Here is a 16716-nt window from a genome sequence, read left to right on the forward strand (position 1 = left end):
AAACAAATGTGTAATGGAATGTGTATATGTTACACACATATGCCATGTCAAAGGCAGCACACAGGCAGATGTGTATATATGTCTGTCAGTGGCATAAATGGAATGTACATCAAAATCAATGTCAACATACATCCATACAGAAGGCAAAAAACACACACAGCTCAACCACCAATATTTAATAAGAGTGCAGAAATATTCTAACAGCAAAGCTTTCCAGTAAAACCAAACTCTTCTTCGATACTAGTACAAACAACATTCTGCGGTGCACTTATACATATATACTAAATATATATTAAATGCCAGCACCCTAAATCAATCAATCATATACTAACAAACATAAAATGAGTCTAATAACATATTGCTGAGTGTAAAAACTAAGACATTAGCAACATAGTCATAAATGATACCAAAAGATTTTTATATAAAATAATGATGGTTGAGCCTTGTGTGTCTTTTTTTTTTTTTTTTTTTGCCTTTTGTGACTTTGTTCTACACTTGGCTCATTTGGACACTACACAGATTTTATTTGATTGTTCAAAAATATAACAGCACATCATAATAGATATAGCAGGTTGTGTGCATGGATATCAAAAAACTACACTGGGTAACACACAAGTATAATGAGAACAAAGATATATTGCAACATTAGTGAGCAACTTGTGTGCACATGTCCTGCATTGTATAATGCCTATACATGTGCAAATGTTCACTGTGTCAAATTAATAAATGGCAATAGTGGTTGTTTTAACAAAGGCAAACATACCTACAAATATTAGTAGTGAAATATGATGGTGGGAGGTGGATAACCTGGGCCCACATCAGGGTAAAGCAGTAAAGGTAAGGTGACACAGTGCAAATACATGTGTACAGCAGACTGCTGTAGAAGCAACACAGACATACATTTAACCAAATGGAAAATGCATGTGAAATGACCAGATCGATTACTGATGTCAGCAGAAGTGGACATGTATAAAACACACAGACACAGTAATGTGTACTCATGTCAAATCAACATACATTGGTAAGCAAGCTAAAAGTTACAAGCACTTGCAAATACACTGTCATGTAAATGTCAAATAAAAAAAATGCAGGTGTATAACAACCACCCTGGTCATTTTGGAGCAGAGGACCCTCCTACGAACATCATTACAGCACATCAGCATTAAATCACTGAATCCTCATATGTCCAAGGTACATTTGTATGTCAGTATGTATCCCACTACATACACACACACACACACACACACACACACACACACACACACACACACACACACACACACACACACGCACACACACACACACAGAGTCATTTAATATGTACAACTACTTATGGAAAGTGTACACCAATGTCACTATGTAGTGGGTATACAAATGTTACATACAACAAACATGGTGTAATGTACTGTGAAAAAAATATGTTACCTGTAACATTGTCTACAGATTAATGTCACATTGCTGTTTGATGCAGTCAGCAAACGAGAACTGTACATAGAGAGGATATACTTGTATATGATCCCACATGGTATCAGTAATGCCAAACTATAACACAGCACTGCATTATGACAGTGGGACATCATGATAACTGTCATCAAAATGCATGTGGAATGACATAGCTGTACACTGCACATACCTGATACAGCAAAACAGAAATACAAGGTGTATCACACTGTTAGTGATGGGAGTATGTAGAATGTATGTTGTCTGTCAGTCACCCCATTAGCACACATGTTTACAGACTACCTCTTGCTGCATTATATGCATGTTAACTGCACAATGCATGGACAGTTGAATGTGTGTGTGGAAAGTGTAATGTGTTAAAGTATGTCATGCATACATTATAACTGAAGTAAATGTCACATGACAAGAAAGCAGAAGCATGACAGATACATGGTATGCATGCACCATAGTGCATATCAAATCCAATCAGTGAAATGGCAATCACCATGTTGGCAGCATAACACAAGTGGAGCACACGGACATTATTTACAGACTGGAGGGATGAGGCTGATGGGGTTCAGACTCCCAAATCAACTCACAAGCTATCACTGTACCTGTGAAATATCTTCAAAGAAGAACTGCATCATGTCCCTCATCTGCATTTGGAACACATTTGTCATGACCTTCCAGATCTCTTTCTGATAACTATCTTGATCCCAGTCATGTTGACTTCTCCTCTGGGGTGCAGGCATGATGGCTCGGGCAGGGGCATATCCAGGTTCCTCAGCATCATCTTCATCATCATTGTCCCCATCATTCTTGGAAGACTCTGGCAGTGGCCTTGCAATTGCTTGTCCTCATCTTCTGATCGGAGAACATCCACAGGTCCTATGTTCGGTAAAGATTAATTGCAAAACACAACAAAAAAGAAAAGCAAATGTCTATCATACAGAACAGTCCCATGAATATCGTAGCACAACACAATATGATTATGATGACAAAAGGACTGACACACATCCATTATGGACAGAGTTACCTATGGCCCTATATGTAGTAGCCTTAAAAGGATGACAGCATTCTTTTCTGAACAATTCTAGACACACATATTCACACACACACACACACAAACACACACACACACACACACACACACACACACACACACACACACACACACACACACACACACACACACGTCATTAGCTTTGTAAAAATATACAATTGCTCAAATTAAACAGATTGCACTGTCTGATTTCAATGATGTATAAGAGCAGCCATAAAGTGTCAGTATTAAAATGAGGAGAAAGTGATATGACAATATTGTGGATAATAGGCAAGTCATATGACAAATATCTGACACAGGCAGCATGATATTTGGCTGAACACACATCAATATAATGAGTACAACACTCAAAACAATGTTTTATATTCAGTCAAGACAACTGGTGACATATGAGAATCTAATATATCTGTTACTAACAGTATTGTATGTATACAGATGTTTGCATTTTCTACCAAAACAATTAGCAGTCAGTACCCTGAAAAAGCAAAACATTGCAAACATGCTTGCTGATACCGAACTGCCACAATCAAATGTGTATCTGCTCAAGTGTCAGTCAACCTAGGCTATAACTGTGTTTCTGCAAAAACATCCAAGATATCTGAGGCAGATGCAATAGCAATGTTGAACTGAAGGACATGCCACACAATCTGCAAACACTATCAGAGCAGATACCGATTCATTCTGCGAATAGGCAGGCTGTACATAGCAAATCAATCACCAGGAAACACAGCCAGACATACAAATGTACCAACCCATACACCACAAGCAGTAATCAAAACACAGATTTGCATGTAAAACATCTACCTAAATAGTTGTGTAACACATACACTAACACAACTGTTACTTAGGTTGTAGAGTCATTTCAAAAAATGTGTGATGAAACACTGACTAAATGATACAAAACATATCAACATTGCTAATTTTATTCACAGTTGTAAGCATCTACCACATAATGATTTTGCTTACCTCACTGATACATGATGAGTGTTCCTGCATTCTAATCAATATACTTGTTATTGTGAAAAATGCGGGGCCTGTAAAAAGGGGAAGATACATTACAGTTCATAAAATATGTAAAATAATCAAAATAACCCTCTCTCTCTGCTGATCCCCATGACTGTGCATCCGCTTGATGCACATGCCTTTGTTCTGACTCCAATCTTCCATGCCTGAAATAAAAAAATAGACTGCATGAATAACATATTTCTCAAATAACATTTCTCACCACAGTTTGTAGATATTTATTTCTGAAGAACACTATATAATCACAATGCAAAGTTGATATTTTTACATTCAGGTGTTGGTATTCTTGAGCAGAAATTGGAGAACATGGGAGACAAGCCTGCATTCACACTACACATCCAAACTCTAACCTTAAGAACTACTTGTCCACCTAACACGTCTTAACTGAAAAAATAAATAAATAAATAAACACACATGTTTTACATACAATGAAAAGACTTTATGTTATGACATAATCTGGATGGGGGTGGTCTACTAATATGGATCTTAGTTTAGGATTGCAAAGTATGAACATGTGCTATGTGGAAAAATACATTCATGTTATCACTGTGCTCAGAAACATTAACAGTAATGGAGAACATACATTTCTCAGGCAGTGTAACAATGTCATGTAGCATACAGCTTCTGTGACCAGAACCATAAATTTATACTTGTTTTTATTGGATGTTTTACAAAGTGATGTCATTTTTCATTATATTTAATTATACTATGAGTGATTTTTAGACAGTTTCTGATGAAGTTCAACATTAAATGAACAAAAGCATTAAGACTATTTTGGTTGCAGTTGTGGTTTTATTTTTTACTACAAAGGCTTGATGTTGGCTGTGAATAAAAGGTTGTTTGTGGATAACCATAACTGTTGTTGTACAGTATGGACACAGTAAAGTATTCTGGAAGACCATAATGTTCCTTTCTAAATTGCACAGCACTAGGAAAATACATACATCTACCAGATATATCAGTTAATTAAATTTGCAGCAGATTGAATGGCATGGTTTGGCTCTTTGGTGGTTTATTTTTCATGAGTTTTTGCTGATCAATGGTGTTTATGAAATACATACATCTTCCCTGTTCTTCATTTCAGCAGTTAGTTTGCCCATCCCAGTCCCTCCAAATTTGAGGATGATTTTGTTCTACTATTGACTTTAATATTTCATGAGAAAACAGACCTTTGTAGCATTTTTACAAAGTATACAATATTAAAAAAATTGCTCAGACATATAATAAGATTTAGCAAGATTTACTGCGCCTTGGTTAAATATGTGATGTTAGTGGAATGTTACAGATTACGGATATGTTAGTAGGAATTCAATGAACAAAAGTGTTATTTGCAACTACACCCAAAATGTACATTAATATCAATAAGTGTAATATGCTTTGCTAAATAAATGTTATGGATATATTAAAGCAAGATAACAGTTTGCAATATACGTGCCCCCTCTCTAGGTTTGAATACATAGAACACAAAGATGGTAGACATTCTGGCCTGTTTCCTTACAATCCAAGCTGCAAACCAGAGTATGCTGTTCTTAAGGTACTGCTCTGCAAACCCTGTTATTAGAAAGCTGATGTTGTCAAAACATTACAGATTATGGTCATATTCATAGATATTCAAAGACTATCCCAGAGATTCAATAAACTCCATGTAGGCTTAGCTAGAAGCCTACATGGAGTTTGCATGTTTGTGTGATGAAGAGCAGCGCTAATCTCATATGCATACTGAACATTGAGCTTACACAAATACAAGCGGTGTGTCATGGCCAGCAACAGTGTTGCCAGCCAGAAAGCCATGTAAAGCAGTATGAAGGTATATAACGCATACAGACAAGTTTACCTTCAGACAAACTTGCTCTGCGGAATTGCGTGGACAGCCATAATGATCATCAGGGCTACAATGAAAGCAATAACTGCAGTAATATCATATTATAGAAAAGTGTACTTTGTGCAACATACACTACATGTTTTTGGCATACTGAAATATAGGATTTGTGGTGATTATCAAGGGTATATAGAATGCAGTATAAATACACTAGTCTGGGGAAGTGGGTGTATTAAAAATGGCCACAAACATGAATGGCAGAAAAGAAGAAACAGGAATTGGGCATGCGAGACATGGTAATGTACATCAGATAAGGGTTTGTCAATGTACACAGACTCCAAAGACAAGGCAATAGCATGAAAATTAATCACATATGTACATATTACAGTATGTACTGCTATTTACACCTTTTGTGTGAGAATATTCATGCCATTACACATCATAGTATATTATGTGGCTGTCACACAAGGTTAAATATCAATGCAGATGACTGGTTGTGATGTAAATATCCTGACATGATCACTGGAGAGGACATTTAGCAAATACAGTATATACAATAGGCTTATGTGTATATAGTGAAGGTGTGCAAAATGAGTTGCTTAAATATGACTGAAATGTCAGCATAACTCTCAACCATCAACCAATCAGGGACACATAGCAACAGGCTCATGGACAACAGTAGAGGGAAGCAAGCATAATAATGGACTTTTAGAATAAAACCACTATTAATATGTGACCCTGACATAAAATATGTGACTGTAAGTTAAGATTCATGTTCTGCAGGAACACACTTGTACAACTGCAACAATTGGTTGGTGATCTATAAGGGGGATCCAGCACACATTCTTCAAAACTAATTACATTTTGGAGATGTTAACAGGGACAGTGTTAAAACCTGTAGTACAAATTAGGAGCAATCCTGCCTAGTTGAGAAGTTCACATGGCAGATAAGCCACAATCTACACTTTCAAGAATGTAACCCATGCCAACAATGTTGCCAATGAGCTGTGCATTTACTGGGTGCATCACAGAAAGATGTATCACACATGCATCTTGTAAAACACATTCGAGGGAAGTCTGTACTGTAATCTCCTAATGGTTATACATCACAAAGAATACTTATGTATAGCTGACAAAATGTATGGGAGTTTACCGTGCCAAAAATGATAGTAAAGCATCCCTGGAAGACATAGGTATGGCCATATGGATAACAACACTTAAAAACAACAGCATACAGCTGTGCATTGCATTCATCTGCCACAGGAAATAGAAATGGATATTGTCTGCACATCTGCAATTGATGTGTGAATTGAGACATGATCCATTATAATGAATGGTACAGCACTATGTGAGACTGATGGTAATGCATCAGTTATGCCCATGTGCAAAGAAACCACAGCACTGCAAAGTCTAACACAGAGTGAGGATACTGTCACTATGATATTGTTCACATGCCAAACAATACATGGACCACACTTTTCTATCAGCATATGTCAAACCCAAGACATGTGCCATACAATCACTACCACCTTGACATTCCCATGGAAAATTTATACTACTGTGAAATCCTGACATGCATACATATGTGTTCATGCAAACTATCAAGTGGTAATACTGATGTGATGTACTGGTACATCTGTGATGCTGTTCAATCACACCATAGCTGCACCTAGGATACAATTACCTGAGAATTAAATACTGAATAGGAAAGGGACTAGTACAGAACCCTGAGTTACAGCCCTGGTCACTGGCTTCTTGCTACAGGTGAATTCACACACTTCAACAGTAGATGTCCTGCCTGTGATCTATTTGTCTACCTATTTGCTGCCATAGGTGTTTATGCCCACTTGAGACAGTCTGTCTGTAATACCAGAGTGTGGATTTGTGTCAAATGCCTTGGACAGGTCATGGTAGGCGGGATGAACAGTCTTTTCCTTCTTAAAAAAACAGCTTTAACAGACATGATATAACCTTAACAAATCAAAAATAGGTTGGCTGCACAGTTGGGAGATTACCTGTGTCCTTTTTGATAAGGTCCATGATGATTATTTGGTCTGCCTTACAGATGAGGTGAGTCAGACTTATGGGTCTATAATTCCCTGGATCAGGTGATGGACCTCCTTTATTCAGCTGGATGACTGTTGCTGTATACCCTTCTGCAAGAATATAGGCTGTCTGGAGGCTGTGGTTAAGTAGGGATCCAAATATGTTTGCTAGGTCAGGTTTTTTAAGTTAATGAAAAAGCAACGTGGATGTTGTCAAGGCCCACTGATGTTGTGTTTTTAGACTTAGAGAGAGCACACAGATGAACTGCTGTCCTGACAAAATAATCTGAATAATGTCCACATTTATACTTTGGCAGATGGCCAGTGGGGACAAGGAGTTGATGTTAGCTCCAAACTGTCAGCTAGCAGTTTGTCTACTTTCTCTGACTGAGTATGGCAGTTTCCATCCACAAACAGCTCTGCATTTAGTTGTGTATTCCCTTTAATATTTCATAGTTATTTAAAAAATGATTTGTGACAACACTTCTAAATACAGCCTTGGGTAGACATTGCATGCCACACAGTGATACTGTTCACACAGTCACACGACTCTGCCTATGCAATGTAATTACATCAAGAGCACATCATATGCCTATATCTTTTTCATTGTAAAGCTGTGTGTAAGCACCCTGATACCACGTATGGACACATTACAAATGAGGTGGATGTGGCTCATGCAGAACAGTTACTGACACAAATGCTGACAATAACAAAATGATGCTGGGGAACACCTCAGTCATCATCTTCTTTCGGCTGTTCCCATTAGGGGTCCCCACAGTGGATCATCTGTTTCCATTTCTTCCTGTCTTCTGTATCTTGCTGTGTCACACTAACCACCTGTATGTCATCTCTCACCACATCCATAAACCTTATCTTAGGCCTTCCTCTTTTCCTGTTACCTGGTAGCTTCATCCTTAGCATCTTTTTCCCAATATACTCAGCATACCTCCTCAGCACATGTTCAAACCAACGTAATCCTTTGGATTAGCAACACAATTGTGGATACAATAAAGGCCTCAAGGTTGCAATTGAATCACAACTTGTTATATGTTTGTGTATACAACAGTATTACAACATATGGATGAAGCAAGATGTAGGTGCGCATGTAATCAGCATGACATTATACTGATGTATGTCATGCTGCATTTAATGATTGCAGGTATACACATGCACACCTGTGCCATACTGCAAGTGTCACTGTGATGGTGGAATAAGAACTATGCAGAATGTTAATATATTCCACTACAAAAGCACATGCCTTACTAAGCCAACAATAAACATGGTATCATCTCATGTCAACAGTTGTCAGGAGGCATATTACTACAGCTGTTATGAAGGAACATGTAATCAAATGGCAACAGCGACCCTCGATACATTACCTCCCCAATGCTCCACAGGCTGTGGTGTTTCTGTATTCATAAAGGATGCGTACACCTCTAGACTGGAAGACCAACATAACGCATCTGAGATACATCAGGTGCAGCTAACATTGGGTAAGACAGCGATTCAGGTTGTAGCCTGCTATAAGTCCCCAACCATGTCCAAAGACTCACACTCCATGTTTCTAAGCACCTTGGAGAATATTAGGGTCCAACCTAACACTTTCATACTGGGTGACTTCAACTACCCTTCCATTAACTGGGAAAACTACTCATGTACCAATACACTTGCCCAGCATTTCCTGGAATTCATTAATTCCAATGCACTGGACCATCTCGTTCTTACCCCCACTAGAGGTAGCAACATCCTTGACCTGGTTATTACAAACATGGGTGACCATTGCTATGTGCCAATAGTCAACTCCCCCCTGGTTAGATCTGAACAAAAACAAATCACCTTGGAAATCCATATCCCACCCCTACCCCCCGCAAAGGTAACCACCATGAAAAACTTCTCCAAAGCTAACTTTGGGTTCCTAAAAACAGAGGTGGCTAACTTCACGGCATCCATGCAAATGGAGAATAGTTGCATGACCACCGAATCATACACCAATGCACTGTATGAACACATACACAAATGCATATTTCTAGCCATGTCCAATAGAACCAATATGCTCTCCTCCAAAAAAAGGAAGCCAATCTGGTGGTCCCCTGACATAAACAAACTCTACAACAGAAGGAGGAAACTGATGCAGAACAAGGTAAAGTCAATGAATGGAAAAAAACCCTTATCAGCCTCAACAAAATGTTGAGATCCCTCATCAAATCCTCTAAAGCTAGCTATGAAAACAGAATTGCAGCAGATAGTAAAGACAACCACAAGGCCTTTTATAGTTATGTAAAGAATCCCCATGGCAATACCCAGATTGGCTCTGAGCTACTGCACAATGGTACCTCTATACTTTGTCAACAGATATTGCCAATATACTGACCAACAGATTCAGTGCCAACTTTACCCCTCCCCCCAAAAGACCAATCACAATAATAGTAGATTCCAGGCACCCAGTATTACTGCTGAACAGGTTAAAACAGCACTGTCCAAGGTCAAGAATACAGCTTCTATGGGACCTGACAATAACCCTGGCTGTGTTCTACATGAACTACAGAGGGAACTGGCACCTCACCTTTGTGCCCTGTTCAGTCACAGCCTCACCTCAGGCTTTGTCCCTACCAAATGGGGCAATGCTGCAGTCATCCCTCTCCACAAAGGAGGAGTGACTACAGACCCTGGCAACTATCACTCCATTAGCCTGATTAGTGTGATATGCAAAGCTATGGAATACATCATCATGGACCTAATAAACAAGGATATAGGGAATATTCAAAGTCTGGATCCTACACAGTTTGGATTTGTGAAGAGTAGATCATGCCTGCTCAACTTGGTTGATTTCTTTGAGTCAGTCACCAGAGCTATGGATGAAAGCAAGGTGGTTCATACAGCCTACCTTGATCTTGCCAAGGCCTTTGATACAATTCTCCACTCAGGAATCATAGAAAAACTCACTAAGCTAGGCATCAACCCCTAAATCACTAGATGGGTTGCAAATTGGCTCCCAGACAGAATGCACAGTGTGAAAGTAGCTGACTCAAAGTCAGACTGCAGGCCAGTCATGAGTGGAGTCCCACAGGGTTCGGTCTTTCGTCCTCTCCTGTTTGGTATCTACTTCTCTGAAGTCCAGGGCAACATGAAGGGACACTGGCTGACAAAGTTCACAGATAATTGCAAGTTGGGAGCTATTATTAACTCCCCAAGCGATGTTGACATCCTACAGAAAGGCCATACTGAGACAAACGACTGGTGTCAGAACCATGGCCTTAAGCTCAATGCCAACAAAGTGTCATCACCCCCCTTGGAAAAAAAAAACAGTTCCCATGAATTACCACATTGATGGTAGTCCAATGAACACAGAAGATGTTATAAGAGATCTGGGAGCACAGGTTGACAGCAACCTCTCTTTTGACCACCACATTGCCACTGTGGTCAGAAAGTCCTTCTATGTGGCACATCTCTTTACTAAGTGTTTTGTATCCAGGAAGAAAGAGGTCATTGACTCCCTCTACTCTTCCCTCATTAGGCCAGTCATTGAGTACAATGCCCCATTTGGCATGTACCTCACTAGACACCTGCAACAACTGTCTAGGCCTTAAACACTTGTCCTATATGGACAGACTCAAAAAACTCCAACTATTCTCTATTTCATATCACCTACTTAGAGGCGATCTCTGCTTGACTTACAAATCCATGTCTGACTCTGCTCTGTTAGAAATGTTACATCTAAAAAAATCCCAATTCCTCTGCACCACACACTCCAGTGACCTCAACCTCATTACCACAATCAACAGAACAGGCTGGAGGGACAGGTTCATAACCCAGAGACTGCCCATGCTATGGAATAGACGCCCCATACATGTCAAGCAGGGCACCTCACTGGCCTTCTTCAAGAGAAATCTTGAGTGAATGGGAAATAGACAATTCACCCAGGGGATCACTCCAGTGGTTCTACTCGACAGAGGCACTGGGAAAAAAGGTCAGGTGGCATGATGGCAGGGTAATCCAATGGGTTAGGCTTGTAAAGGCTCCAGAGCCATTAGCTTAGTACACACCTATGAACCTAGGAAACTATGAACCCCACATTACAGTTTGGAATACCCTATTGTAGTGCTACCATGCATCCACACCTCAACACAGCACATGTGGATGACAGCAATATTGACATGTGAAATGTTTATAGGGTCACAAGACATTACTAGGCTAATGGCTAACATCACAGAAAATCATAGCCATTATACTATTTAAACCAAAATTGCTATATCTATATGCTGGAGGATAATAAGGGTATGTGTATTGTATATGTGTTTGATTGTATTGCATACTGTGTCTTTCCATATGTGATATGTGCACCACTCCATGACAGAATTAACAATCACACATCCAGTTTTTTGGAGATGGCTTGCAAACGGTCATGGGAGGACTCTGCTTCATGATGTGTGTATGCATCTTTGAGATGATGACATCCTCCAGTCCTCTGCAGGAAGGATGTTATGTGGCCAGAGGGAAAAAGGGGATGCTGGATTCATGGAGGTATGTTAAAGGTTCTCCTGAGAGGTAGTTAAATGACAAAAGATTGAAAAGTTCATACAATGCCTATAGTATACTACCAACCACATGCACACACACACACACACACACACACACACACACACACACACACACACACACACACACACACACACACACACACACACACACACACACACACACACACACACACACACACACACACACACACACACACACACACACACACACACACACACACACACACACACAGTAGTTGACTGAGGTCGGATTTGAACATTACACCTGTGTAGATATAGAAGTTGCATTCCATACAATGTAAGACTAGCACCACTATATATGTCTGACTTCAATGGTGTCATTGTGCACTTTATAAAGAATAACAGCATCACTGTATGCTGAGAAGAAGATATTAGGAGGGGTGTTTGACATTGATGCAGAGTAACATCTCTGTGTATAATTGTCTCAAAAATATTATTTGAATGAACATATACTCAAGTTGATTGCTGTGAGATTAGCACCCTTTATTACTTAGGTACAGAAGCTGGAGAACACAATACTTAATATTAATGCCGGGTCTATATTACGTGATCAAACTTTTAGGTGATCAAACACCTAAACGTCGACCCATAAATGTTGAACCCTTAAAACCGCGAATGGCCATTTATGCAAATATTTTCCCCTGGGAAAATATTCGATTAACTAAATAAAATAAAACAAACCTTCCAACCTTCAAGGGGGGGCCCCCCCCCAACCTATCTAAATATACCAACAACCCGCTCGCTACATTTGGGAAAAAAAGGGCACTAACAATGACCAACCACATTTTTTTTTTCCCAGGTAAATGATTTGCATAAATGGCCATTACCAATTTTCAGACTTCAACATTTATGGGTTGATGTTTAGGTGTTCGATCACCTAAATGTTTGATCATGTAATATAGCCCCTTAATGCCACAGCACAAGCTTGATTTAGAAAGTGTCAGAGTGTACTTTATAAAGGACAACATCATCAGTATATGTTAACAAGAAGATGTTTGTAGCAGTATCTTATATAACTGTAAACATGCATGCCATTCTAAAACTGGCAACAGTCTGACTGCTGAATGAACACACACACACACACACACACACACACACACACACACACACACACACACACGCACACACACCAGTTGATTGTAGTGAGATTAGAACTCCTATCTATGTATCCATAGACCACAGCACCACAGCACAAGCTTGACTTTTATACTATTAGACAATACTTTAAAGCAGATTACATCAGCAGTGTGAGTTGAAAAGATATTAATAGGAGTGTCTCACATGCTGCTGTAAAATAGTCTGTGCAATAACAGCTAACTAAACACACACACTAGTTGACTACAGTGAGATTAGACATCCTACCTGTGGATCTATAGTGCACCATACTTAATGGAAGCACCACAGCACAAGTCTCATTTTATGCTATAAAACAACACTTTTCTTAATGTTAGTTGGAGGGTCTCACAAGCTGTTCTAAAATGCTGCCCACAATGACAGCTACCTGAATGAAAACACAACAGTTGACTGCAGTGAGATTAGAACTCCTTTGTAACTAGGTACACAAGCTAGAAAGCACAGTACTTAACACAGGCACTACAACACAAGGTTGACTTTTGCTCTGTTGCAGGACACTTGATAGCAGATGGCATCATCAATGTATGTTTGGATGAAGACGTTGGGAGGCCTGTAGGAAATGGCTGTGTACTCATGTATAACTGTAAAACTTTTTTTGTTTTCCATGAGACTTGGGTGTTGACAGTAGGATGCAGACTCACTCTTCTGACTACACACACACAGTTACACATACAGAGATTCACAAACTTTGTTGTACTAATTGAACCCCCCCCAAGCTATGTTTTTTCCCATCTGAAGTACACAGTAGTTAATATTTGTGCCATCAATGAAGTTTGTTTTTTCCTTGCCATAGTGGCCTTTTTAGAATATTAGATCAACATTATATGTTGCAGGTAACATATACTGTTATAAGACTGGTGTGCAAAACATAAACTTTAGATTTTATGATTTGCTTGCAATGTGTAGATATACTTTTGAAGGCCAATTTTTAAACTAGGTGCAATAAGCCATCATGAATGCATGTTGCAGAAATGTGACACACCTGTACCTGTTTCAGTGACACACACACACACACACACACACACACACACACACACACACACACACACACACACACACACACACACACACACACACATATTTTGTGAACAGCATGGGTGCAAGTGTTGATGTATGTGTGTTCATATTGTGATATATTGATATACTGATGTTCACAATAAGATATACGTAATTCAATCTCAATGTTGATTGTCAGTATAATGGCATAACTAATGTATCAATGCATGCTATTTATTTATGTAGTGTAGTTGACATTAGGACATATTACTGACATATCCCATTTTCAAGTGCATTGTGGCATGGCACACACAAGTTATGATTGAATATGTGTTCAGTCAATAACCAGTCATTTCTCTGTGGTCATGTTTTTTAAATGGCTTTTGATGGGATGAAAAATAAGTCACAATAAGCATAGTAACACTTGCCAAACACCTCTATCCATGGTGCACCACTAAGAAAATGGTTTGTACGAATGATGGCAAAGTGTTTGCATATGCAAGATTCACATTTAATGAATACAACTTGAACTTGAGAATTAGGTATGCATATGTGCTATGGCTGAATTAGCTAACAGATGCTATGTTATTATTGTAGTTTTTATTGTAGTTTTTATTTGAAATGTTTTGCATAACATTAAGGATATTAAAACTGCTGATATTGCTTTCCCCATATACACAGAGTTAAGCAATGAGAAAACATGCTTCTCTGCTTAAATGGGAGAATAGTAATATTTCCATTGGTTCACCTTCCTTCACACAAACATACTAAGCAGAGAGGCATAGCTGTCAGCACTCTGAACAGTACTGAGTGTAAAAAATACACCTGCTTTCTAGCTTTCCCTGTGGCAGCAGGTGCAAGAGCAGTGAGCTTATGTGCAGAGAAGATGGCAGCAGGTGTAAGTGCAGTAAGCTCATGTTCAGAGAAGATGTAAGACAGGGTTCAAACCCATCTTATTTGATTTTTTTTACACGATATCAGAACGGTATTACACCAGTACCCTTGAAACTACTGCAACAAAAAAAAAAAACAGACAATTGATGTATGGCAACACTCCATATAAGAATTTAAATGTTGTTACATTCATCAGTCTAAATAACTGTCACAGTACATGTTTCAAAATAATGCCTTTACTCTAGTGTAACACTGTGTATCTCTAAAGTATCGAGTTTAAGCAGCATTGCACACAGATAACCAGATTAGTGGGGCCAATGGCATAGGGCATGACGAGCCATTCACTGTTGCTCTACATTTGTGCATGATGCCAAATTCCATGCAAATACAGATGACAAAAAGTTAAGGCTTCATTGGAGTAGTTTCTGCCATGTGTGTGGTGTTTGATTCTATATTTTGACCAGATTAAAGGTGTGAAAATGGGTGATATAGGAATGTGGTGAAATGGGGGGAGGGGCAAGCAGGGACAAGAACAAAGGAGAAGCAGTATAAAAATTTCCAGGAGGAAATTAAGAAAGAACAATAGCTATCTGCTACTTCAACAGTGTAAAATGAACATGCATCGAAAACTGGATGAATTTGGATTGTCACTACAACAGAGATGGGTGACAACAATGCAATAATGCTGTATAACCAATAGGACCAAATCAAATGTGGCAAAATACACATGGATGAAGGGGAAAGCTATGTATGGGGCACATTTTTTTGTGGGACAGGTGCCCATATTTTTGTTTTTATTTCAAAAAGAGAGGAATGTTGGGGAAGGGATATTTAAATGTCAGGGTCAGGTATGGTAGGTGAGGAAACAGGTGCAGATAAACAGGACAAACAAGGCAGACACAGGGATGGTGAGGGACACAAAAGGATGGGGGAACACCATGATTGGGGATAGGGGTGGGATATTGGAGGCATATGCACATCAAGCATGGGAGGGATGTGAGAGTCTAGTCCTCACCCTCAGAACTGTTATCACTGTCCTTTCCCTTAGCTTCCTGTTTGATTGATTGACATTTGTTTTTTTTTTTCTACATTCTCACAAGCAACTTTTCCAGATGGCGGAGACATGTACTAATGGTACATTCTAAGATGTCATACACCATGCCTGGCAGCTTCTGGTGGGTGGCATTATGCCCACCTCCACCAATACACTCAGATGGTACCAATGTACCAGCTACCAGTTAATGCTACCTGATGCTCAGGTATTGGAGGGGCAGCACAAGCAGCACTGCCAGGTTTGTCCCAGATGTTCTGGGTGTTGATGCAGTAGTCAAAAGAGGAGTGAGAGGCTGAGATGCAGAGGCTGGCCTAACTCCCTGTGCAGGAAATCAATTTTACTGCTGGCAGAAAATGATAACATCAGAACAGTGTGATCGCACACATAAAAAACACATCGAAATATAAAGAGATAAGGTGTGGGGTAAGAGAAAAAAAAAACAGATAATTAGAACCACTGTATGTCACATACAAGAATTCAGAACATTACATTTACTTTAGATATTGTTTTCAAAATCAAAAGTAAGATTGAGAATTGTAACAAATAATCCTTGCAATATGCATACATTGCCTATATACTTTTAAAGATAATACAAATTAAGTTAACATGGTATTGATACCAATTTTGCTCTAGCATTTTCACCTCATGCAGGCCATGAAAAGTTAAATGGGGTCAAAACACCTTTTCCT

The sequence above is a fragment of the Protopterus annectens genome, chromosome 1.part0 (genome assembly GCF_019279795.1).
Source record: "Protopterus annectens isolate FY-2018-M chromosome 1.part0, PAN1.0, whole genome shotgun sequence".
Lineage (NCBI taxonomy): Eukaryota > Metazoa > Chordata > Ceratodontiformes > Protopteridae > Protopterus > Protopterus annectens.